This window comes from Delphinus delphis, chromosome 11 (assembly GCF_949987515.2).
Source record: "Delphinus delphis chromosome 11, mDelDel1.2, whole genome shotgun sequence".
Taxonomy (NCBI): Eukaryota; Metazoa; Chordata; class Mammalia; order Artiodactyla; family Delphinidae; genus Delphinus; species Delphinus delphis.
In genome coordinates this window covers 100436273-100463215 of record NC_082693.1, presented here as the reverse complement: position 1 = coordinate 100463215, position 26943 = coordinate 100436273, and positions in this window count along the sequence as shown.

The window sequence follows — 26943 nt, the reverse complement described above, 5'->3', positions numbered from 1 at the left end:
TCTGTGTTGAACTTGGAAGGATAGATCGGGGCTGTCCTGCGAAGGATGCAGGAGATGGTGATGGTGGATGTTTGGGGAGGGTGGTCTGAGCAGAAGGAGGGGACACGCTGAATGAAACAGTCTCCTTCATCCTGAAACTCAGGCCAGGAGATTTTTGTGGCCGCAATGTCAGGAGTTTGACATGTATTAAAAAAAAGAAAATTCAGTGGCGCTTGTTGAAGACGGTAAGGCAGACTATTCAGGGCCATCATGATGTGTACGGGGACCACTGGGAAAGGATTTTGCAGTGGGGGAAGCAGACTGGGCTCAACCCTGCCTGCCGCATGGGTGAGTGGACATTTATGGCCAAGGAGCAGGTGAAAGTCAGTGGATGGAAAATGAATAACAGGAAACATCAGGGGTGGGGGGGTGGGGGGGCTTCTGGCGAAGCCGACCCAACAGGATTCTTGCTGCAGGCAGGCCAGGTGGTCAGAGGTCACCTGGGGGAGTGGGGGAGGGTAAGGAGCCTGATCAGGTTCTGAATAAACAGACTTAGCAGCATTCTCGGTAAGAGTGGATCCTACAAGGAAGTAGGGCCTAGAGAAGGTTCTGGAGCCTGACTAAAGATTGCTCGAGCAAAGAACCTTTGTCAGGTGGAAAACTTCAGGAAGTCGGAGTGGATCGACTAGCATGCCCTGTACTGAAAACTCTCACCAGAGAGAGGAAGAATAATGGAGTTCTTGGTGCTTATGACTCGGAATCCAGGGACATGGAGAGCTGGACACCCAGTGAGGCCGGAAGGGGTAAGGTGGTGGGAAAAGAGACAAGGTTGGGGCCTCCTGACCGGAGGCCGGCGATCCTGACCTGATCACAACGGCACAGCTAGGAGGCAGCCCAGAAGTAGGGACAGACACCGGTGGTTCCTGGAGGCCCCGTGAGGGACCAAGATGGAAACAGGATGGGGATGAGCAGAGCGCTGAATTCTGTTGCTAGGCAACAGAAAGCCAGCTCTGGATCCAAGCATACTACCCAGTGACAGTTTGTTGTTGTTGAGTGGCTGGTTTTGATTACTAGCCAGAACTGATAGAACATTAAATTTTGAAACTCGGGTGAGTTTATTAGAGAATCACACCACCACCTTCACTTCAAGCCTAGGAAACAAGGGATGGAAGTGTTCGACCCCGAGGAAATCCTTGGGTCTCACCCCACATCAAGTGGCTAGTCACAGGGCTGCTGAGACCTGGCCCGGGGAGGGGCGCCCTGCACCGTGGACGGCTCAGGTGGCCACGGAGGCAGGAATGGACGGACCCCGTAGAGGAGGCGTGGCTCGTGAGGGTGGGTCCTCACGACTCCTTCCAAGTCTGGGCAGGAAATCTTGGCTCGTCTTCGAGATAAGCGTGCCTCATTTTCCCCGCTCTGCTTTTGAAAACAGGAATATTGGTTGTGGTTTTCCCATTCGCTTTTTCTCCTCCATACTGAATGTCATATTTGTCACTCTGTCATGGGCTGCCAGGCTCCCTGGCAGCTCCCAGAGCTCCTGAACTGAGCAGGATGTTTTAACTGGGTGAGATGGGATGTCTCCACTGGGACAACGGGGAGGGACTTTGTTATGAAAAAGCAGGTCCCCTTTTATGAAGAATACATGTGGGTCTAGGTAGCAGGCAGCTAAAGGGCTGGACTGTGGTGGGCCTGGCTGCCCCTCCTCTGGAAACACGGCCGGTTTCCCTTTGAGGGCTGGCACCCTTGTCTCCCGTGTGCGTTTGGAAAGACATCACTTCCAAAGTGAGTGCAGGGGGAGGGTGGAGGAGGGGAGGCAGGCCAGCAGTCAGTCGGCAGCAGGTGTACAAGTCCATGTGAGAGGCAGGCTGGCTGCTTCTCTGGGAGAGAGGGGATGAGGGGACACAGGTGCACTCAGGAGCTGTTCAGGAGATGGGATTGACCGGCCATGGAAATGGGAAGGGGGGGACCAGGATGGAGGTGTCCTGAGTGACTCCAAGATTCTGGCTAGAAAACTGGGAAGAGGGTAGCGGTGTCTCCTTGCAGACGGCAAATAAGTGAGGTCAGCCACTTCCTCTGTGAGCTTTCAGGCTGATGGGGAAGCTGCAGCCCAGAAGGAAGTATCAAAGGGCAGAAGATACAGAAGCAGGAGTGGGAAGTTTAGGCAGGTGCAGGCTGTGATCTCCAAGGAGATGGAGAGCAACCTGGTGGAACTCTCAGCCCCTGGAACAGTGCCTTCCAGGGACTTGGTAGAGGGAATCTATGTGTCATTTTTATGAACAATCACCCATTTTATCGATTCAGTCTTAATAATGATAAGTGGTGCTTTTTCTGTCCTGTGTGCCAGGCTCTATTCCATGTTCTGGGCAGGTAGAGACGGTTGACTCAGCCTTCAGAACCATCCCCTGAAGCGCTCCGTTTCTGAATTTACAAGTGGGACAGCTGGGGCGGGAAGGAGGTAAGGGGGTCGCTGCAGTATTTTTAGCTGGTAAGGGCTAGCAGAGGCCGGACCCAGGGAGTCTGACTCCAGACAGGGTGCTTTTCAGCCCTGTTGCTCCCCTGCCTCTCATTACTCAGTTAAGTTCACTTACAGAAAAATTTGTAAAAGGGACGGATAAGCAAAAAGAAAATCAAATGTTCCTTCCTTCCACCACTCAGTTAACCACACTTGGCATTTTGTGAGTAACTTTACACTTCTTTTGGCACGTTCACTCTGTACATCTTTATTTTGTCTTATTTTTGTATCAGCTTAATTGAAATATAATTTACATTATATTTGGGTATGGGTATGATTCACCCATTTAAATAGTGTATAATACAATAATTGTAAACACCTGTGCAATCATCACAATCAATTTTAGAACATTTTTATCACCCCCCCAAAAAAAACCCCAGACCCTCTGTTACCCCAGAGCCCTCCATACCACCCTGGCAAGCCCTAGACAGCCACTAGTCTACTTTCTGATTTATAGATTTCTTTATAGATTTGCCTAATCTGGACGTTTCCTATAAATGAAATCATGGAATATGTGGTCTTTTGTGACTGGCTTCTCTCTTTTAGCATAATGTTTTCAAGGTTCATCCATGTTGTAGGCTGGCATCAATACTACTCTCCTTTTAATGGCTGAATAATATTCCATTGTACGGCTTGACCCCTCTTGTTTATTCATTCATTAATTCATAGATATTGGGTTCCTTCTGCCATTTGGCTATTATGAATAATGCTGCTAGTCACATTATGAACAAGTTTTTGTGTAGACATATGTTTTCATTACTCTCAGAGACATGCCTAGGCGTGAAATTGCTGGGTCCATAACTCTTGTAACCAGGCTCTTTATATGCAGTGGACGTTATTTCACGACACCACATACTCTTCCAGAACGTTGTTTCCATGCAGTCTGAAATTCTGTAATACATAAATACCACCTTTTTTTTTATCAATCATTTTTTGGGGACATTTAGACTATTTCTAAGCATTTAGAAAGCATTTAGACTATTTAAGGATTTCAGCAATGAACACACTTGTACTTAAATCATTTCCTGTAGTTATGGTTATTTGTAGAAAAATATCGTAGAACTAGAATTGTTAGGTCAAAATAAGGACACTGGTTTAAGGTCTTGCTATATATTACTAAATGAATTTCCAAATAATGTTATATTAATTTACATTTCTCCAGACAGTACCTGACAGTAACCATTTCAGTCGACCCATAGCAGCCTGGTTATTATTACTGACTCAAGTAACTTGGACAATTACTTAGTTGATAAAAAGTTTTTATTATTTTTTCCATTTGCATTTTTTTGCTCTAATGAAGATTAACATGTATATGTCATTTTAACATCTTTTGTGAATCAACTGTTTATATCCTTTGCCAAGTTTTCTCCTGGTGTTTTGTCTTTTTATGATTGATGAGTAAGAACTCTTTTAACTTTGCAATTAATTTCTTTCAATTTTTTGAAATGTAAAAAATACAGAAAGGTATAAATAAGACAGCAACAGGTATTACCAGTCTTTCACCTATAGTATAAATCTTTTTTTTTCAGCTGTTGAATGGATCATGGGACAATTTTTCCATTTGTAATTTTAAATATGCTGTCAATGGGAATATGGGTTTCCATCTTTTGTATCTTTTGATATTTATAACAGCTTTACAGAGGTGTATTAGTCGGAGTTCTCCAGAGAAACACAACCAATGAGAGAGAGAGGCAGAGAGAGAGAGAGAGAGAGAAAGATTGATTTAAGGAATGGGTCATGCAAGTGTAGAGGCTGGCAAGTCCAGAATTTGCAGGACAAGGCAGGCTGGAGACCCAGGGAAGAGGTGAGGTCACAGCTGGAGTCCAAAGTCCATCCAGGGGCAGAATTCCCTCTTCTTGGGAGACATCAGAGTGTTTTCTCTTAAGGCCTTCAAGTGATTGGATGAGGCCCACCCACGTAACGGAAGGTCATCTATTTTCTCAAAGTCTGCTGTTTTAAATGTTAATCATACCTTAAAAATAACTTCACAGCAATATTTAGACAGGTGTTTGACCAAACAACTGGGGACCATAGTCCAGCCAAGTGGACATGAAATTAACCATCACAAGAGAAGTAATTGTCATACAATAAACAGCATACATTTGGAATGGACATTTTTAATAAATTTTGGCGTGTGTGTGCCTGTGAAAACATCACCACAATCAAGAGAAAGAACGTATTCACATCCATCTCCTGAAACTATTTCCACTGGCCCTTTGCAATTCCTCCATCCCACACCTCCCTGCTCAATCCAACCATGGTTTCTGTCATGATACGTTAGTTTGCATTTCCTAGATACCTATAAAAATGGACTTATATACAGTTTATCCTCCTTTTTTTCTGGCTTGTTTCACTCAGTAAAATTCTTTTGAGATTCATCCGCGTTACCGAAGAGATCAATAAATAGTTCATTCCTTTTTACTGCCGCGTAATGTTCCGTTGCATGGATACAACTGTTTTTCCTGAATTCACCTGTTGATGGACATTTGGGTTGCCTGCAGTTTGGGCTGTCACAAATCAAGCTGCTGTGAACATTCAGGTGTAGTTTTTGTATAAGCACATGTTTTCATTTCCTGTGGGTCAATATTAAGGAGTAGAATGGCTGGATCATATCACAGCTACAAACTTAACTTTGTATGAAATGGCGAACTCTTTTCCAACATGATTGTCCCACCTTACATCTGCACCAGCAGTGTATAAGAGTTCTATGTGCTGCATATTCTCACATCCTGGTGTCTTTTTTATTGGCATCATCCTATTGGGTATAAAGCAGTATCTCATGTGGTTTTAGTTTGCATTTCCCTAATGACTAATAATGTTAAGAATGGGCTTACTTGCATATGGGCAAATAAACATTTCTGTGGAAAGTACCCACAATTTTTTACTGAGTTGTTGGCTTTCTTGATTTTTGATAGTTCTTTATATATTCCAGACACAATCTTTTATCAGACATGTAATTTGCAAATATTTACTCCCAGTCTGTGATTTGCCGTTTCATTCTCTGAACAGTGTCACTTGAAGAGCACAAGTGTTTAATTTTGATGAAGTCCTATACATCAGTTTGCTCTATAAAGTACATATTTGGGTGTCCTATTTAAGAAATTTTTGCTTAGCCCCAGACCAAAAATGTTTCAGACGTGTTTTCTTCTAGAACTTTTATAGTTTTAGGTTTTTCATTTAGATCTATGATTCATTTTGAGGTAATTTTGTACATGGTGTGAGTTACACATACAAGCTTATGTTTTTGAATACGAATACTTCAATTGTTCTGGCACCATTTGTTTGAAAGACTATCCTTTCTCCACTGAATTTTCTCTGCAGCTTTGTGAAAAACTGGCTGACAGCATTTGCGTGGCTCTATTTCTAAACTCCCCACTCTGCACCACTCATCTATTTATCTGTCTTTATGCACTGATTTGATTACTGTAGCTTTACAGAAGGTCTTGAAATGAAATAGTGTTAGCTCTCCATTTTTTTCTTTTAACTTTCCTAGATTATTTGCATTTGCATATGAATTTTAGAATCAGTTTAGGGTGTAATTGTCAACTTAACAGTTTTGAGTCTACTGAGCCATGGACACTGTGTATCTTTCCATTCAGATCTTATTTAATTTCTCTCAGCAATATTTTGTAGTTTTCAGTATACAGGTCTTCCCACCTTTTGCCGTATTTATCATATTTTTGGTACAAAATGATATTTTATTAATTTTTAAAATAACTTTTATTTCAATTTTTGATTGTTCCTACTTTACAGAGTTTCATTCGACTTTTTATATTGATCTTATATCCTGCAAAGTTGATAAACTCGGATATCAGATCTATTATCTTTTTGTTGATTCCATCAAGTTCCTTCAGAATCCTAACTTCTGTGAATAAAGACAGTTTTACTTCTTCCTTTCTAATCTGGATGGCTTTTATTTCTTTTTCTTACTTTATTGCATTGGCCAGAAATGCCAACACAATGTTGAATGTAAGTAGTTGGAATGAACATCATTGTCTTATTTCTGATCTTAGAAGTCAACCTTTCAGTCTTTTCCATTATGCCTGTTGTTAGCTGAAGTCTTTGCACAGGTGCTCTTTCAGGTTGAGGAAGTTCCCTTCCATGCCCAGATTTTGGAGGGTTTTGTCAGAAATGGATATTAAATTTTCTAAATATTGTTTCTGTGTTTACTGAGACAATCACATCATCACTTCCTTCAATTACTATTTTAGTTGTGTTTTCATTTCCATTCAGTCCAAAATACTCTCTCATTTCCCTTTTAATTTCTTCTTTGAACCATAAGTTATTTGGAAGGGGCTCATTTAGTCTCTAAACATTCAGAAGATTTTCTAGAGATTTTCTTTTATTGATTTCTAATTTAGTTTTGTTGACAAAGAACATAGTTTGCCTGACTTGAGTCCTTTAAAATAATCTGAGACATGTTTTATGCCTAGAATGTGGTCTATCATGGTAAATATTTCATTTGTCCTTCATAAGAATGGAACACTGCTCTTGTTGGGCGGGATGTTGAACAAACTTCTGTCACACTGAGTAAGTTTGCAGCGTTATTCATATCATCTGTATCTTTACTGATCTGTCTACTTGTTCTATCAGTTACTGAGAGTCATCGCAGTCTTTGCCTATAATTGTGGATTTCTATTTATCCTTGCAGCTCTATCAGTTTTTACCTCAAGTATCATATTGTGAAATTCTGTAATTAAGTACATGACCACTTAGGATTGTTGTGTCCTCTTGATAAATTGATCCTTCTATCATTACAAAATGGCCATACTTGTTCCCAATAATAGTTTGCTATGAAATCTATTCTGCCTGAAATGAACATATCCACCCTATTAATATAGCATATCTTATTACTTTTTACTTATTTGTGTCTTTATTTTGGGGGTGAATTACTTCAAAACAGTACACTGTTGGACCTCCCTTTTCTATCCAGTCTGACAATATCTGCTTTTCAGTGGGCATTTAGATAATTTACATTTAATGTGAATATTTATTAGTTAGATTTTAAACTACCACACTGGCAGATGTTTTCTATTTTCTCAGCTGTTCTTTTCTTCCCATTTCTCTCTTTTTCTGCCTTCCTATGGAGTAATTGAATATTTTTATGATTCAGTTTTATGTTTTTTTTCAGCTTCAACTCTGTTTTATTATATTAGTGTCTGCTTCTCACATTGTAGCTTTATTACACCACACTGAAGGTATATTATTACACCACTTCATTTACAGTATGAGTAACACACATACCTGCTATTTCTGACGTCCTTATTTGAGTAGATCAGTTCTTCCATTTAGTATTATTTCATTCTGCTCGAAGTACTCCTTTTACCCTATCTTACAGAGCAGATCTGTAATAGATTCTTTCATCTCTTGAATGTCTTAAAAAACATTTATTTCACCTCCATTCTTGAATAATACTTTTTAAGTATAGAGCTCTATGTTTACTGATATTTGCTTATTTATGTGTTTCTTTTAGCACTTCAAAGATGTTTTGTCACTATCTTCCCTCCTACATTGTTTCCAACAAGAAGTCTGTTGTCTTTCTTACATGTGTTCCTCTGTATGTAACGTATATTTGTTTCTGGAGGCTTTGGGGATGTTCCCTTTAACAGTGGTTTTAGCAAACTGATCATTATGTGTCTTGGTGTAGTTTCCTTGTGCTTGGAGTTCTCTGAGCCTCCTGGATTTACACATTCACAGTTTTCCTCAAATTTGCCAATGGTTTAGCCGTGATTTCTTTAAATATCTCTTCTATTCATATTCCTTGAGGATCACCATTACACACCACCTAAAGTTAGCCCACAGCTTGATAATGCTCTAATTTTAAAACTGTTTTCCCTCTGTTTCCTTTTGAATAGTTTCTACTGCTATGTCTTCAAATTCATTAATCTTTTTTCTTAATTTGTAATCTACCATTAATCCCACTGGTGTAATTTTCATCTCAGACATTATAGTTTTATCTCTGGAATTTCCTTTTGGGTCTTTTCAAAATATCTTCCATGTCTCCGCTTAGCTTTGTGACCATATGCCTTACTGTTTCAAAAACTTTTAAAATGCTTTGTCTGCTAGTTCTCACACCTGTGTCAGTTCTGGCGTCGTTTCAATTGATTGATATACCGCCTCCTGATGTCCTCTGTTGAAATGTCCTCTACATAGAAGTCCTGGAGATTTTTAACCGGACAACAGACATTATGAGTTTTCCTTGTCGGGTGCTGGATAGTTTTGTGTTTCTGTGAATATTCTCGAGTTTTGTTCTAGGTTGCAGTGAATTTACTTGGAAGCAGTTTGATCCTTTTGGGTCTCGCTTTTGGAGATAATTTGGGGTGGGGGGCAAGAGCAGTACATAGTCAAGAAGTAATGATTTTCCACTGTTAAGGCAAGTCCCAGATTTTGAGCACTCTACCCATTGCCCCATGAACCTTGACGTTCTGTCTGGGACAAAGTAATAGGAACAAGCACTACTATTGGGCCCTGTGTGAACAATGGGAACCATTACCTCTGATCCTCTTGTGGTTCTTTCTCTGGCCTGAGGCAGTTTCCACCCACATGAACTGGCTAATTCTCAGCTGAGAGGGGGGATGCTCTGTCGATCTTGGGTTCTCTCTCTGGGCAGATCTCTCCTCCTAGGCATTCTGTGGGTGACCTCTAGCCATCCTAGTCCCTCTGTACTCTGGCTCTACATCCTCAGCTCTGAGAACCCGCCCAGCTCCACCTGGGTCCTGCTCCCTGCAGTGCAGCCTGGCAACTCTTTCCAGGCAGTAAGTTGGGACAACCCCAGGCCTCCCTTTGTTTGTTTTGCATCTTCCAGGGGTCACTGTCCTTTGTTGCCTGATGACCAGTATCTTGCAGACCATAGTCTCATATACTTTGTCCACTTTTCGATTGGTTCAGTGGGACGGTATATTCTATCACTGTTAGTCCATCATTTTTGAAAGCAAAACTCTTCCTGTTTGTGTTTTTTATAATTAAGAGTCCTCTACCCTGCAGGATATGTGATAAAGTAGTCATCCTTTCAGTTACTCAGCGCTTAACGCTGTGCTGAGCCCTGGAGAGGGAAGATCTCCAGCACAACCCCTGGCCCCTGGGGAAGAGTCACAGCAGATGTGACAGGCGCTTCAACGGCCAACAGGTGAGCATGGGGGCCAGGCATTGCCATGCCAGCTCGGGGCAGGGTTCTGAGCAAAAGGCAGCGGCTGCTTCCAGAATGGATGAGAAGGTGTCCGCTGAGAGAGAGCACTGAAGGCAGAAGAAGCAGCTGTGCAGACGCCCAGGGACAGAGGGATGTCCAGGCAAAGGTACATCCTTTGGCAAGCCTGGAGGTTAGTGTGTGGGGGAAGGAGCAGCGGAACTTGAAGTGAGAGCATCCGTTCGTTCATCGTTAACTGGGGCTCAGTCCTAGAGGCCCCAGTGGCCTTGGGCAGGTGTCCCAACCCACAGTCACACGGGGTTGCCGAAGGGTGTGTTTGCTGGGTGGAGGCCTGAAGGAAGGCCCAAGAGTCAGGGCTGAGGTGTTTCAGGGGCAGCCCTCACCCTGAAGGTCTCCCTAAGCTTGGTGTCAGAAGACAGTTCTCAGCCGTCATCATGACTAGATATTTAATATTTGGCTACAAATAGTTAATAATATTTGGCTACTATTTTGTGAGGTGTGATATGGCTTCTGGTTTTATAATAAATATGTCATTATTTTGAAGCACCTACTGGATTGATCAGGGCTAATTTAACAGGATACCTGAGATTGAATAGAAAATGCTACAGGGAAAAAAGTAAAGAAGGAGTAAATGCATAAATAAGCAGGGGAAGGGGAGTAGACAGGTCGATGGGTGTTGAAGCTGAATCCAGCCCTGCCCGGCCTGAGGAGCCACCCCCAGCTGCCCTGCTTGTATACCGCCATCCACCACTCAGATCGTGGGGTCGTCATGCTGCACTGGGTAAGTGATGCAGCGTCTCAGGCCCAGAGAGAACAGGCCTGTTAAACGGGCCCGGCATCTCAGAGGGTCCGTGTCCAGCCCTGGGCACGAGGACAAGGGACCCTGAGCATCTACCCACTGCCCACGGTCCTTCTCTCTGTGGCAAGCCCTTACAACCTTTACACCCTGGACTCTCCCAACCAGCCCCCTGCGGGCACTGGATCACACCCCTGGGCTCGACCCACGTGGCCTTTGTGGTGGGTCATCTCCCAGCCTCATGTGGGTGGTCAGCACTTCTCGACCACTCTTCTGGCCTTCTTGGACTTTCATTTTGAACATTTCCAAATGCATGCAGTTGTGGACTGTTCTGTGAGCCCCTTCCCATCACGGGGCCCCTGCCCACTTTGATTCATCTTGTCTGTCTAAAGGCCCTTCCTGCACTTTCCAGAAATGGCCCTAGCGCTGAAGCAGGTGGACCCGCTTGTGTCCAGAGGTTCCGCAAGGCTGAGGACATGTCTGCTGGGGGCTCTGGGCACCATCCAGGTGTTGAGGTGTGAAGATGGTGCTAGAAAGCTGCTGGCCTGGCAGGCCCTGCTGCTGACGGGTGGATAGCCTTGCAAGGATTTTCTCCCCCAAATTGCTTTTATTAAGTACTTTTAAACATCAACTTTAAATCTTGAAACAGTTTTAGATTTATAGAAAAATGGTGAGGATAATACAGAGTTCCCATATACCCAGCATGCATTTCCCCAGCTGTCCACATCTCAGGTTAGTGCAGTGCGTTCGTTACCGTGCTGATACCTTATTTGACACTAAAATCCATGTTCTCTTCAGATCTGCTTCATTTTCACCCGATGCCTTTTGCTTTTCTTATTGTTTGGTCCCAGGACCCCACTGACGTCCCGCGTGACCTTTGGTCATTATGTCTCCTTAGGCTCACTGGGTTGGGACAGTTTCTCAAATCTTCTTTGCCTTTGAAGACCTTGGCAGCTCCTTGAGAAGTGCTGGGGAGGCGTCGTGTAGGTGCCCCATCTATTGGGATTTGTCTAATGCTTTTCTCAGGGTTAGGCGGTCCTGGGTTGTGGGAGGAGGACCACAGAGGCGAAGTGTCCTCGTCACCTCGCATCTGGGCCCACGCTGTCAACCTGGCGGATGGACGTGGTGCTGGCCTCTGCCACTCGGCTCAGGTGGGCTTGTCAGGCTTCTCCTCGTTTTACTCCTCCTTGGAAGGCTGTCATTATGCAAGGCCCGCACTTAAGGGGTGGGCGTTGTGCCCCGGCTCCTTGAGCAGGAAGCGTCTACAAATTACGTGGAATGTTTCTGCCCGAGAGATGTGTCTCTTGTCCTCTTTATTTCCTCAATTATGGATTTATATTAGCATGGACTCGGGGCTATGTTTTTACACAGGTTATGAGTTAAAGCTGTGCCTGATTCATTTTGTCGCTGTGGCCATTGGGCGCTCTCTCAGCAGCTCCTGTATCCCTTTGGCATATACCCTCATCGCCGTGGGTGTTATGTCTTTAGCAGATTATTCAGTATTTTCAAGCTATGATTTTATCCATCTGTCCACCGGTCTGTACAACAAAGCATCTATGATAAGTGGAAGACAACCTGGGAGGGGACCCTGTGTCAGGGCAGCCTCAGGAAAATCACAGCTGGTTTGTTGGAGATGGAATTATATTTCCTGCTGGGCTTTTCCCAGCTCTATGGGGTAGAATTGACATATAACACTGTGTGAGTGCAAGGTGTACAACGCAGTGATCGCATGTATGCACATATGGCAGAATGATGATCATGCTAAGATGGGTTAGTATAGAGGTTCCTCAAAAAATTAAAAATAGAACTACCTTATGATCCAGCAATCCCGCTTCTGAGTATGTATTGAAAGGAGCTGGAATCAGGATTCTGAAGACATACCTGCACCTTCATGTTCATTGTAGCGTTATTCACGGTAGTCAAGACACAGAGACACCCTAAGTGTCCGCTGGTGGATGGATGGGTAAAGAAGACGTGGTATATAAAGACGATGGAATATTATTCATCTGTGAGGAAGAATGACACGTGCTGCCCTTTACAACAACATGGGTGGACCCTAACGGTGTTGTGCTCTGTGAGGTACGTCAGAGGAAGACAAATACTGTGTGGTCTCACTCACATGTGGAATCCGAAAAAAACAAACATAGAAAGAGAGAATCGATTGGTGCTTCTTCCTCTTTTGACGTGATAAAAAGAGACCCCAGCCCCATCACCAGCTTCCAGACCCCCAGCTGCAGGCCTCAGGGCAGGGCTTGAGGACGGTCCCAGCTGACCGCTCTGGGGGTCACCTTCGGGTGAAGGTCTCTGGCACCCAAGCTCCAGGTGATTTCCTCTGGACACTGACTGGGGTGCCCTCCCCACTCTGTCACAGTTTATTCGTATTATGACGGAGGGAGGGCTATGTTGCCAGTTTCACCCTGTTCCTCAGAGCCCTGCAGGTTCAGGGTAGGGCCTCGGATCCCACGGAAGGGGAAGGTGGGATGGATTTGACCAGCCGGGGTTCCCACTATCACGTCAACAGGGGCAGCTTCTGTTGCTTTGAGCCTTGAGTTGCCCTGAGATGCCACTTGAAGAAAACTCCAAAGCCACAGCTCTGAGTGTCTCTCGGAGGCCTCAGTCCCCCTGCAGTGGCTATCCGTCCCCTTGCTGCCCAGCCCTGGCCCCTGCTTCTGATGGCATCACCCCAACTGCATTCTCCCGCAGGGAACTGCCCCCATGTCTTTGCCTGTGTGTTTGGGATGGGCTGGTCCATCCCCTCACCCCAAATTGGCAGGATTCCCCCCAAACCAGTGATCAGTTCCTGTACCAGCCAGTTCTAGGGCTTTTGCAGAAATGACTGGGAAAGAAATTGTTCACAGCGGCCTCCACACGTGGGACAAACGCCTGGGGCTGTTGAGAGGCACTGCGTGGAGAGGCCCTGTCCCCAGGACTGTGTCACGCAGAACCCAAGGTGGGGGCATGGAGGGACCACAGGGGACGTTGCTCACCCCTTGGTCTCCAAAGCCAGACTCAGCTCAGAAGGAGCACCGTCCATCCTTTCTCTTTTTTTCAGCTGTGCAAATACACACACTCCTTCAGGATGGAGTGGGTTTGAAAGAGGTCGCCCACTTCCAGTGAAAGATTCCTGCCATGAGAGGCACGCCCGCTGAGACCCAAGCCTGGAGAAAGCAGGCTTCATCCCGCCTGCCCGCCCTCCACGGGGAGGACGCATCCGGAGACCCCGCTCCCCGAAGACCCCCCTCACGCCCGCCCGGCCTGGAACATATTCTCAGGAGGCTGTTTCACTTCTTGGACTTTGAAACCAAGAGATTAATGGGCTGAAGTTTTTTTTTCAGGGGCGCTGCCTTTTGAATGGTCCTGTAGTTAAGATGCTAATGACTGTTTATAAAACCTTCTCCTTCTGAGCCCAACTACTTTCTGAATAACAAGGACTGTCCTCTTTGTTATGGTGGAAAGCAGCATTGAGAGCAGAATCCTTCATTAAATCACTGTTTGCATCTTCTTTTCCTTACATGAAAAAGGAATTTACTAATGCTCATTAATTTTTTGTGGTGTGAATAAATTGTAGGGAATTCTTCTCCCCACAGCCCGTTTCCTTTGTGAGTGAGGACAAACACCTTCATTCCTGGCTGGGCTGTTGGACAGTGCCCTAAGAGAACAGCTTCTTAATCAAAGTCTTAAAAAAAGACGCTTCGCCAACCTCATTCAGAAAAACATTGCGTGAGTTTGCGGGGTTGGAGCGAGGTCAGCCTACGGTCGCAGCTCCGGGGCTGGAAGCAAAACTCCCTGGTGGCCCTGCCAGCCCAGGACCGGCTGACCCTGAAAGTGCAGGTCCCTCCTCGCCCGCGGACCCAGGGCCCACATCCTGCTCATTCTAGGGACAGGCCTGAGGCCGAGCGGCCTGTGAAGGTGACCCATGAGCCCCAGGCGGGCCTAGGCCCTGCGCCAGGCTCCCTTCTCCATCCCTCCATCCTGAAGTGGCTGCCACGTCTCCTTAGATTCAAAGCAGCTATGCTCCTTCCCAAGTCCTTTCCTCCGGCTGCTTCCAACCCAAGCCCCACATCGGGGAGGGAGTGCATGAACGAACAGGCATCTGGACGGTTGTATTTGCCCATCAAAAGTTCAGTGACCAGCATGGGCAGAGCCGGACAAAACTTCCCTGGGGCTGCTCTGTGTGCTCTGGTCCCTAACCCGCCACCTCCCCCAAAAAATGTGTTTTCTTGTGGCTCTGGAGCCAGAAGCCATAAATCAAGTTGTCTGCAGGGCCATGCTCCCTCCGACGGCTCCAGCGGAGGGTCCTCCAGCTCCTGAAGGCCGGGGGCTCCTTGGCTTGTGGCCACATCCCCCTTCCCTGCCCTCGTTGTCACGTGGCCCCTCCTCGGAGTCTGCGTCTTCTCTTCTTCTGCATCTTAGTCTTTTATAAGGACACTGTCATTGGATTTAGGGCCCCCTGAGTAATCCAGGATGATCCCATCTTGAGGTCCTTAGGTACATCTGCAAAGTTGCTTTTTCCAAATAGGGTCACCTGCACAGGCCTGGGATTAGGACGTAGGGGCCCCCATTCAACCCACTCAGCCGCTTTTATCTGTAATAGATTTTCTCCATCTGCTTTTCCAGACCGTGGTGTTTATTGCCCACCCCTGACAGCCTAGCAGTGCCACCCTGAAGGGCCCCCATTTGCTGCAGCTGCGGCCAGTCTCCCGCCGACTCAGCCCTCCCTCCTGCCCACCCCTCCCCCGTGCCCACCACCACGCTCTCTTGTGACTCAGGGTTTGTTGTCAGACAAAATGGTTTCACCATGAGCTGTGGAAACTCAAAGTCTTCACCTCACCTCTCTCAGTTCAGCTTTCGTCTCTGAGCAGTTGGTCACTACGACATCCTCGTAGGGCTTTAAGAGGTTAGATGAAATGCATCGCAAGGCACGTGCACAGCCCCGGGCTCCATCAACGTGTGCGAGAAGGGTGAATAACCGAGGTAAGGCGTGTGCGGTGGGGGGGCGGCAGCTGTCAGAGCGTCTGGCTGGGCCATTTGGCTGGTGCAGGGCACACATCAAAGCTGGAATAAAACAGTGGACCTTACACGGCATCTCGGAGCCCTGGAGCTGCCCCAGGTGCATTGACCTCACTCTAAGGTAAAGCTGTCCCCATCCGCTGAATTTCTATTAGTCATGATCACGTTATTGTTGGGTCAAAAGAAACAAAAAAAAATCCTTGACATATATTAACATTTGATACCTAAAATAAGATTCTACCTTAAGAAAGTAAAACTAGTTACATTCAATATGTTAAGTCAGCAAAGAACAGAGATAGATGAACAGAATATTGGTACACAGGCCAGCTTCCTAACACATCACGTTGGAAACACCCACACTTGAAACCTGTCTGCTGGTCCTTGGATCGGGGATGTCCTATGGTTGACATTGTGACTTAAAGTAGCCAATCGACAAAACCACAGAAGCAGGGTGGGACCCCGTGAACAAGGAGCCATAGGGTCTCCTGCACAGGACTGCGTGGACATCAGCGGCCAGCCCCCATCCCCAGGGTACCTGAGCCCTGCACCTGCAGACACCTGGGTGTGCACCTGGGGCAGGAGCCCACACTGATGGACATCAGGTGCGGACTCCGCCCTCCCCTCCAGGGGGGACTGTGACGCAGAGGAAGGGGCAGGGGTTCTGGTACGCCTGGAAGGGTGTGTTTATCCCTCAGGTCCCGCAGTGTCCACCCCGCAGCCTGTGGGAAATGCTGCAGGGGTTGACCAGCAGGCCTGACATCAGCCCTGGTCCTGTGGGTCCCAGGGAGGGCAGAGGGGGTGAGGCTTCTGACCAAGTTGCCTCCTGGGATCGTTGTCTGAAATGTACAAAGTGGGATCCTAATTTTGCCCACAGGCAGAAACAGAAGGCTTTTATCATCGTTGTGATTATGAAAGGTAGAGTTTCTTATCCTCTCATCGGATCAATGCCTGGAGACCTCTGCCCTCTACAACCCCGTGGGTCTCACCTCCTCCAGGATGGCCTCCTACCACCTCCTGTGCGTCCATCTCACCCTGGGTTCCCTGTTCCCAGGCTGATGGTCCCCAGTGGGACCCGGTGCTGCTGTCTCTCTCTTGGGCATGGGACCGCACTGCCCCCTCCATGGCCTCTGCACACACCGAGTGCTGGACGTGCCCAACAGCGACGCTTCTTAGAACTCTGTGGCTTCACCTCCTGCTTTGTTCAGAAAGCTTTCCCCCTCTTTCAAAGGCTAATGTTTTATTTACCCTTTTTATTTTCGTTATATATACTAGGATTCTTTTAATTGGGATCCCGTTAGCCTGTAGACATTGACCTATTTCTTGCAGTTAAAAAAAAAATCACCCAGTCATTAAATACAATTATTACTTCACTCTTCTCTCTCTTCAATCTACCCAACTATTACATGCTCTTGATTACTGTAATATTAGCCACAATAAAAATCAGAGAAATTTACCCAGAATCCTATAACACCTACAAATTAAGGGTCTTCTTTTTTTTCTAAGCTCTCTCTCAGGCTCTGTCCATATGCCTGTATAATTCTTGTTATTATACAAGAATATATATATTCTTGTATAATATACATTATACATATATATAGTATATATATGTATACATATATATAATGTATATATAATATATATTATATATAATATATATTATATATAATATATAATATATATTATATATAATATATATTATATAATAGATTATATATATAATATAATATATAATATATAAATATAATATAATATATATTATATATATAATATAATATATATAATATATATTTAATATAATATATATTATATATAATATATATTATATATATAATGTATATATAATGTATACATTATATATGTATATATTATACATATATATATTCATTTTGTACTAAATCTGTATTTTTTTCTACTTCATTCTACAAAAATAACCATTATTTTTGCTTTATAGTCTTTACAATGTGTTTTTGCTCGAAAAATTCTAAATAAAAGACAAAAATATAAATAATTTAAAATCCTATCACTTAACAGCAACCACAAGGATTTCCTGTCAGGACAGGGCAGCGAGTTTGTATTGCAACAACTCCCTTTGCTCTGCACTCATAGAAATGATGAACCACGTGTGAACAGAGAAAATGCAGACAGTGTCAGGCTCTGAAACCAGGAGACGCGCCTCTATGAGTTTCATTTCAAGAGGTGGGGGGCAGGGAGGGGAGGGGAGAGTGTGACTGTTGAGTGGGGTGAATGAGGGTCACTTATCTCTGGGTCCACACAAGGAGGACAAGGGTTGACACCTCTGTATAATGGAGACCAGAATATCAGACTGGAGATGAGTCGGGCTGTAGCCAAGGGGTGGAAGGAGCCCCATGAAATAAGACTGCAAATAGCTTTTGCTCTAAGATCCAAGGACCCTAATTTGAAGGGAGCTGCAGGCCTGGGGAGATGAGAGGAAACAGACATAACCGTGTGGCTGGGATCCGAGCCTGGTACCCGCTGGCATCACGGATGGGCCTGCCTTGTCTCCAGCATCCCTGCCAGCCCGCACACGATCCTGTGTAAGACCTGGATCTGGATGTACCTCAGGTGGAGTGGAGGCACGGTCCTCAGGTGGGGGAGGTGAGAGCAGGGAGAAGGAGGCAGGAGAGACACAGGAACAAAGGGAAAACCGCCCCAAACTCCACCCATCAGATCTGACTTGGAAACCCAAACTGAGAAAGGCCTACAAAAGTATAAGTCTGAGAAATAGAACCAAGGAAATAAACTCCTGCCATAGAAATGGGCTGTAGGTGAAAATCATTCAGACCTTCACAGAGAGATGAACAGAAGCGTCAAAACAAGTATGTTGAAGGTGTTTACAGAGATAATTGAAGGTACAGTTTCAATCACAAAAGAATAAAAAACAAGGAGAAAACAGAGAAAACGCTAGCAGAACTGATTTTTATGAAAAATAACTAGCTGGAGACCTTAAATATTGATTAAAAGCGAGTCATTAAAATAAACTTTATACTCTGTAGCTTGTCTTTTCATTTTGTTTATGGTTTCCTTTGCTGTGCAAAATCTTATAAGTTTGATTAGGTCCCATTTGTTTATTTTTGGTTTTGTTTCTATTGCCTTGGGAGACTGACCTAATAAAACATTGGTATGATTTATGTCAGAGAATGTTTTACCTATGTTCTCTTCTAGGAGTTTTATGGTGTCATGTCTTATGTTTAAGTCTATAAGCCATTTTGATTTTATTTTTGTGTAAGGTGAGAGGGTGTATTCTAACTTCATTGCTTTACATGGGGCTGTTCAGCTTTCCCAACACCATTTGCAGAAGAGACTGTCTTTTCCCATTGCATATTCAAAGAAGATGTGGTACATACAACAGAATACTACTCAGCCATAAAAAAGAATGAAATAATGTCATTTGCAGCAACATGAATGCAACTAGAGATTATCATACTAAGTGAAGTAAGTCAGAAAGAGAAAGACAAATACCATATGATATCACTCATATGTAGAATCTAAAATATGACACAAATGAACACATTTATGAAACAAAATCAGGGACATAGAGAATAGATTCATGGTTACCAAGGAGGAGGGGGGTGGGAGAGGGTAGTAGGGGGATTTGGGGATTAGCAGATGCAAACAGGTATATATAGAATAGATAAACAACAAGGTCCTACTGTATAGCACAGGGAACTATGTTCAGTATCCTCTGATAAACCATACTGGAAAAGAATGTGTATATATATGCATGACTGAGTCACTTTGCTGTAGAGCAGTAATTAACACAACATTGTAATTCAGCTATACTTCAATAAAAAACAAACTTAAAAAAAGAAAATGAAAAAATAAACTTTATAAAAAAGGAAGACGTGTGTTGAACTCTAGCCTGCTTGAATGCTGTCAAAATGAGAAGTACTGAATTGGAAGGTAGCACAAAGGAAGTCATCGAAAATACAAAATCCAGACATGTGCTGAAATGAGCCTGTTTCAGCTTTAGATTAGATGCATGACAGCAAATGCTTCATTTCAAAGTGAGACCACCACACAGGAATGTCAAAGTTAATGGTCGAGAACTAATGGAATCATTCTTAAAAGCATCACCAACCTCAAGGTTGCAGAAGGTCAGGGAAGTGGAGGTTCAGGAGGGCTTTTGAGAATTTTTGAAGAGACCCATCTGTATCTCAAAATTCCCAAAGTGACTACTGCCCACTTTGCTAAGAGATTAAAGTTTAAAAACTTCATCACAAGAGACTCAGAAAAAGGTACTGAAAAAGCCAATATCCATTCTGGATGAAAAATGACTTGTCAACTTGGAATTAAAAGTAAACTCTTAGCCTGAAGGGCATATATCAGAAATATAAACAAGAGTCATACTTAGTGACAACATTTTAAAAACATTCCTTTTGAATTCGGGAACAAGACGAGGAGCCAGCTCTCACTGCTTCTCTTCAAATTTTCACTGAATTCAAACCAATGCAATTAGACAAGAAAAACAGTGAATTCAGAAATGATAAAAATTGTACAATTATGTCTGTTTGCAGAAGATATGATTTTATACCTCAAAGAAACAAAACAATCAAATAAACAAAACTACCAAGAAGGTGTCAGGATATGTGATTTTACAAAATTTCAGTTGCTTTCCAAAACAATAATAAAAAACATAAAAGAAAAAGTTCCCATTTATCTCCCCTCATAACACTATAAGGTGACAAAGAGTTACCAGACCTCTATATAGATTATAAACTTCAAAGGACAAAAATATAGATCTGAATAAATGGCTATATATGTTTATGAGCTGGAAGTCTTAGTGGTGTACACAGGTCAATTCTCCTTCAACTAGTCTTTAAAGTTAATGTAATTCCCGTCAAAATTCCAGTAGTATTTTTCACAGAGCATGACAAGTTTGTTATTATATGTTGGAGAAGGACAGACAATAATGGAGTTAATTGTGAAAAAAAAGACGAAGGGCTTACCCTACCATGTTTTAGAACATATTGGATGGCTGTAGAATTAAGACAATATACTGAGAGTCCTGTGACAGACAAATAAACCAATGGAAGGCAATAACCCAGGATAGACCCAAGTACACGGAATCAATATACGGCAGGGCTGAGATAGCCTCAATGAGAAAAAGATAGATTTTTTTTCAATACATGGGCAATTGCTTATCAATATGGAAAAAGTATCATTATTTCATATCATATTCAAAAATTATATCCAGGTGGACTGAATACTAAGTATTAAAAAGCAAACTTTAAAATACTTTAGATCTCTTTTGATAAGCAACATAATGGATGAAATATCCTGTTATAATAGCCCCCAGAATGGGGAATAAAGTGTAAAATACATGCATTTAAATTCCTGTCTCTACTCAAAGGTAGCAATAAAAATCTTCAGGAATAAAAAAATAACAGGAAAGCACAAAACCAGGCTCTAAAGAGATCGGTGACCCATATAGGCATATCCCAGCTATAATAACGTGGAGTTTGCGTGTCTGACGGTGGCACAGAGAGGACCCAAAATAAGGAGGCAAATATGTGTCCTTGTCTGTGGTTGGGACGTGCTCAGTGAGGGAGGAGTCTGGAGATGAATTTTCCCTGAAGAAGAGAAGAAACAGACACTTGTATCAACTCTGTTTCTTGGTAGAGGAAAAATGTAGATTCCTTTCCTCTTGGTAGAGGAAAAATGTAGATTCCTTTGAAGATCCATACATCTCAAAGCTCTGTGGAAGGTTTATGGCTTGAATACACACCTTCTGTAGAGCCCTACAACACTGTAGTTGATACTTCGCTTTTAAACATGGTCCCAGGTTCAGAGGGCTCAAAGGTCCTGGCGGAATAAAACGCAATATTCTCTGTAATTATACACCCACAAACCCAACCTCAGGGCCTGCCCAGCGAATGGCCCATTGAAAACACCATAAACACACAAATACACAGGATACTGCCAGGTAGGGAAACACACACAGCAGCAACACCACCCCACAGAGATGTCAGATTTGGCGGATCGGCAGGTGTAGATTATAAATACATATGCGTCACATGTTTCAGTGGAAGAGGGAACATAAAACATGGACAGGGAACGAAACACTATTAAACATGGGAGCTTAGTAATCAAACAAGCAAACAAACAAAAACTAGTTAATCCCTGGAAATGAAAAATGTCGTAACTAAAATGAAAAGCCGTATGCACAGGTGATATATCAGAGAGCTTGAAAAGGAGTTGCAGCATCAAAAGAGAGTGCAAATCAAATGTGACGTGACGTTGGGGAACTTGGATCCCACTGACAGATGAGAACTTGTTTCTCAGTCGTGGAGGAGGGAACACATTCACACACTCAGAGACAGAATGAGCAGGAGATCGCAGGTCGAGAGCCCTGGGGAAAAGTGATGAAGCCTTTGAATAGCATGTCAAATTTCAGCTATGTTCCTGCTCTGAAAAAAAGGAAAAGGTTTCTCACAGTACACTTATAACATTTGTTTAGAAGAATTATTCTTGAAAACCCACAGTCAACATTTGAATCGTTCATTGTTCCTTTGGAAAGTGAGGACATAGTTGCCTTATAAACTTTATTGTGTAAAATATAAGATAAAATTGTATTCCTGGTTTATACATATTCTTAAACCCAAATTCAACTTTAAAATAATCTATTCCAGGTTGTATTTAGATTTTCTTTAAGTGAGGGGTCCTTTTTCAGGACTGGGGTTTCTTGGACATGTGGGTTGCCTGCACTGACTGATACCCTCCCCAAGGCAGCACCAATTCAATTCACATTTCCACCCCCAGGGTGTGAGAGCTCCTGTGACTTGCAATCAGATGGGTGAAAAGTGGTGGGGTTTTTCCTTATTTTTATTTGAATTCTGTTAAGTATGAATAACGCTGAGCATCTTTTCATGTGTTCAATGGACACTTGTATTTCTTTTATCTGAAAACTATCTCTTTTGGTTCTTTGCCTGGTTTTCTTTTGAGTACTTCATGTTGTACTTTGGACTTATACACACATTGTAAATTAAGACACGACCATGTGTTGGCCATATGTATTGAAAAACATTTCCCTCTCTATTATCTGTGTTCTGTCATTGTTTCTGACATTTTTAATCTTGAAAACAATTTGCCTTTCTATATAGTTAAAATAAAGAAGGCTCTCCTTTCTCCACTGCACCTTCTTTGTACCTTTGTCAAAAAAATCAGTAGGTCATCCATGTAAGGGTCTGATACTGGACTCTATTCTGTTCCATGGGTCTCCTTGAATATCTTTATATCAATAAAACACCATCTTCATTACTATAGCTCCAGAGTCAGTCTTTAAGTATTAAAATCAGGTAGTGCAATTCCTCTAATTATATTCTTCCCTTTTGAAAACACCTTTAGCTATTCTGGTCCTTTTGCTTTCTTATATAAATTTCAGAATTGGCCACAAAAATTCCTGCTGGCATTTTGATAGTAATTGCATATAAACCTATTGATCATTTTGAGGAGAATAACATCTTTATTACGTTAGTTTTTCAATCCATTACCAGTGTGTGTCTTTCCATTTCTTTAGGTTTCTTTGATTTATTTAATCAGAATTTTATAGTTTTCAAATAATAGTATCTCACCTGTTTTGTTATTCCTGTGTGTCATATACTTTTTTTTTCTTTTTGCGGTACGCGGACCTCTCACTGTTGTGGCCTCTCCCGCTGCGGAGCACAGGCTCCGGACGCGCAGGCTCAGCGGCCATGGCTCATGGGCCCAGCCGCTCCGCGGCATGTGGGATCCTCCCGGACCGGGACACAAACTCACGTCCCCTGCACCGGCAGGTGGACTCTCAACCACTGAGCCACCAGGGAAGCCGTCTTCTTGTTTCTTTAACTTGGGGTTCATTGAAGTTCTCGGATCTGTGAGCTTTTAGTTTCCATGAAATTTGCAAACTGTTCAGCCATTAGTTTTTAAAGTATACTTCCTTGTGTCCCCTCTCTGGGGGTCCCATGTACACATCTATTAGGCTGCTGAAAGTTTTCTTATAGCCCACTGATGCTCTGTTAATTTTTTATGTCTTTTGTTCTCTGTACATTTCAATTTAGATAGTTTCTATTGCTATATTTTCACACTCTCTAATATTTTCTTCTACAAAGTCTAATCTACCGTTACTCCCAGTTAGTACACTTTTCATCTCCTGCACTGTAGCTTTCATCTCTACATGTTCGATTTGGGTCTTTTTAATATCTTCCATGTCTCTACTTAACATGTTCAGTCTTTAGTACTTTGAACTATGATATGCAGCTACAATAACTATTTTCAAGTCCTTTTCCACTAATCTTAATATCGGTGTTAGTTATGGGGTGGTTTCCATTGATTGATTTCTCCCTTCATTTGGGGCTGAAATTTCTGCTTGTTTGTATGCCTGGTAATTTTTGATTAGATACCAGACATTATTAACTTTACCTTGTTGAGTGTTGAATATTTTTATATTCTTAAAATGTTCTTGAGCTTTGTTCTGATGTATAGTTATGTTACTTGGAAACAGTTTTATTCTTTCAGTAATTATTCCACATTTATTAGGCAGGACCAGAGCAACACTGAGTTAGGGCAATTTTCCCCTATTACTGGGGCATGACCTTTCTGAGTAATCTATCTAGTGTCCCATAAATTAGGAGGTTTTTAGCTGACTTCTAGGAACAGGTAATATTCCTGGCCCTACGTGAGTTTTGGGTATTTTTCTCACTGTTCTTTTTGCTCTTCCTGAACTTAAGTAGTTTCCTCACTTTTATATACCAATCAATATTCTGCCCCCTCTTTCTGTGTCACTCTTTTAAATATTCTGTCCTACAAATTCCAGCTGCTCTAGTCAGCTCGGATTCTAGGCTTGGTCTACTCAACTCAAGCATCTACCAGGCTCCCTGTGGGTTTTCTTTCTCTGTGCTCTCAGTGATGGGAAACTCTTTAGGCAGTCAGCTGGAGCAGTTGGGGAGATCACCTCACTGGTTTTCCATCTCTCAGGGATCCCTGTCTTTCATTGCCTGATGTCCAGTATCTTGAAAACCATACTTGGTTTTAATTTTTCGTATATTGTGTCCAGCTTTGTTGTTGTTTCAGGCAAGAGGTTAAATCTGACCCCCTTTACTCCATCTCTGTCATAAATGAACATCAACTCTGAAGTTTTTTTAAAGATGTGACAATATAGAACATAAATACACCTGAGTCCATATGGATATAAATGAATGACTGAATAAATAAACAAATGAGAGAGAAGAGACAAATCTTCATTGTAGAATAATCCCAAACACTATATATAGATAATCCTCCCTCTGGGAGGTAGAGATTCATCCCGAAGAGTGGGTTAGTCTCAGGGATTGGTTTCCAAAGAATAGGCTAGGAAAGGAAAAACAGTAACTGTACAGCGGAGAACCTGGCAAATACCACTGTAGCCAAGTGATGGAGGTCAACATCCCCAATGATAAGTCATGTGATATCATGTGCCCCCTGATACGACGTGATGAGAAGGGCACTTCCCCTCTGCACAATTATTTCCAGAAATCCATACCCCTAGTCTAATTATGAATGAAACAACAGAAAAACCCAGGTTCAAGGATATTCTACAGGGTACATGGCCTGTACTCTTCCAGACCTTCAAGGTCATAAGCAATAAGGAAAGATATAGAAAAGGCGGCAGACAGATGAGACTGAGATATGACCACTAACATCACGGAGGATCCCGGATTAGACCCTAGAACAGAAAGAGGACATTAATGGACAAACTGGTGAATAAGCTGGAGTTTCATTTAAGAAAAATGATTTGGAACATAGCCCACACTGCAGTAGAGAAGAAAGGATAGACTCTCCAATAAATGGGCTGAGATCAGTTGGATATCTGTACGGATCCCTACACTTCACCTTACGTAAAAATCCATTTCAGATGGATTACAGGTCTAAATGTGAGAACAAGGAAGCTTTTAGAAGAAAGCACAGGAGCCTATCTTTACGGTCTTAGTGTAGGCAGATTTCTTAACCAAGACCTAAACTGGGAAAGTGGAAGAATTGGATTACAGTGAAATTAGGAATCTCTGTTTATCAGAAGATACTGTTAGGGGAGTGAGAAGGCATCTAGCAGAGTGGGAAGAGATATTTGCAACACGTGTGTCCAACACGGGACTCATTCCACAATATGCAAAGAACTTCAAATGAATAGGCAAGAAAAGACAACCCAACAGAAAAAGGGACAACATGTTTGACTAAGCACTTCACAAGAAGTGGACTTCCAAGTGGGCTCTGCAACTTTGATGATTTCTCACGATCTGTGCACCAGAATGGGGAAAAACGCAGAGCACACAAAGGTGGTGAGGAAATGGGGCAACGCCATCTCTTAATTGCTGCAAGCGGACGTGTGCCCTCCAATCCCTTTGGGAAACCACTTGGCAGTATCTACGGAAGCCCCAAGTAAACACACTCTGTGATGGAGCTATTCCATTCCCAGGTGAGGGACTGATAGACACGTGGACATGTGCTCACCAAGAACCACATACAGGAGTATTCAGAAGAGGGCTTCTGGTGGCCCCCAGTTGGCGGCTACCTGCTTGCCCATGAATAGAATGGGCGCAGACATGTTGATATATTCACATGATGGAATCCTTTACCGCAGTGGAACGGATGAGACGCAATTTCATGCAACAACGTGGAGGAATCTCACAAATACTACTTTGAGCATAGGAAGCTGAATGTAAAAGACACTATGTATGTTGGAGCCCATTTACCTAAAGTATAAGCCAGGTGAGAGCAGTCCTTTCTGTAAAAGGCAGGAAGGGGGTACACCCTTAGGAGGATGGGGTGGTGACCTGAAGGGAGCACCAGGGGCTCCTGGGGGGTCACCACGTCCTGCTTCTTGATCTGAGTTTTGGTTCCGTGGGTGGATTCTGTCTGTGAAAATTCAGCAAATCAGACCCTTTGATACCTTTACGATTATGCAGCAAAACCTTGTTAGAAGAGGTTTTATTTTGTAATGTCATATTTTGATTTGCTAAAGCTTTGTTGACGGTCCGAGGACTTTTATTATTTTCCTTTACATTCTTGTCCCACATTTGAGATAATTTTAATAAAATAAATACATATAGAGAATGAGCAGTGAAAAGTTCATATCTTTGTATCTACCTAACCCTCTCTCCCAGTCCCTCTGTAAGGCAACATCTGACAGTAATTTCGTTTCCAGAATACTGCCTTTTCCTCTGGAAGGTTCTGGTCGTATTAACATAGACTTTTGGAGCTAGGGAATGTTTTAAGTATTGCCTAATATAAATGACTCCTCATGATCTCTAAACTGTATTCTCGCTCTTCTTTGCCTCCTGTGATATTTAAAGTATTGCAGATCACACAAAAAGATGGAAAACTTAATGCGGATAATACACCGGGTAATAATAGTCAAGGAAGAAACAAATTATATCATTATATGTTAATTTCATTTCTATATCTAGATGCAAAACTCTTCAACAAAATGTAGACATGAAATCAGGCTGGTTAGTGTATTTAAAAGGATGA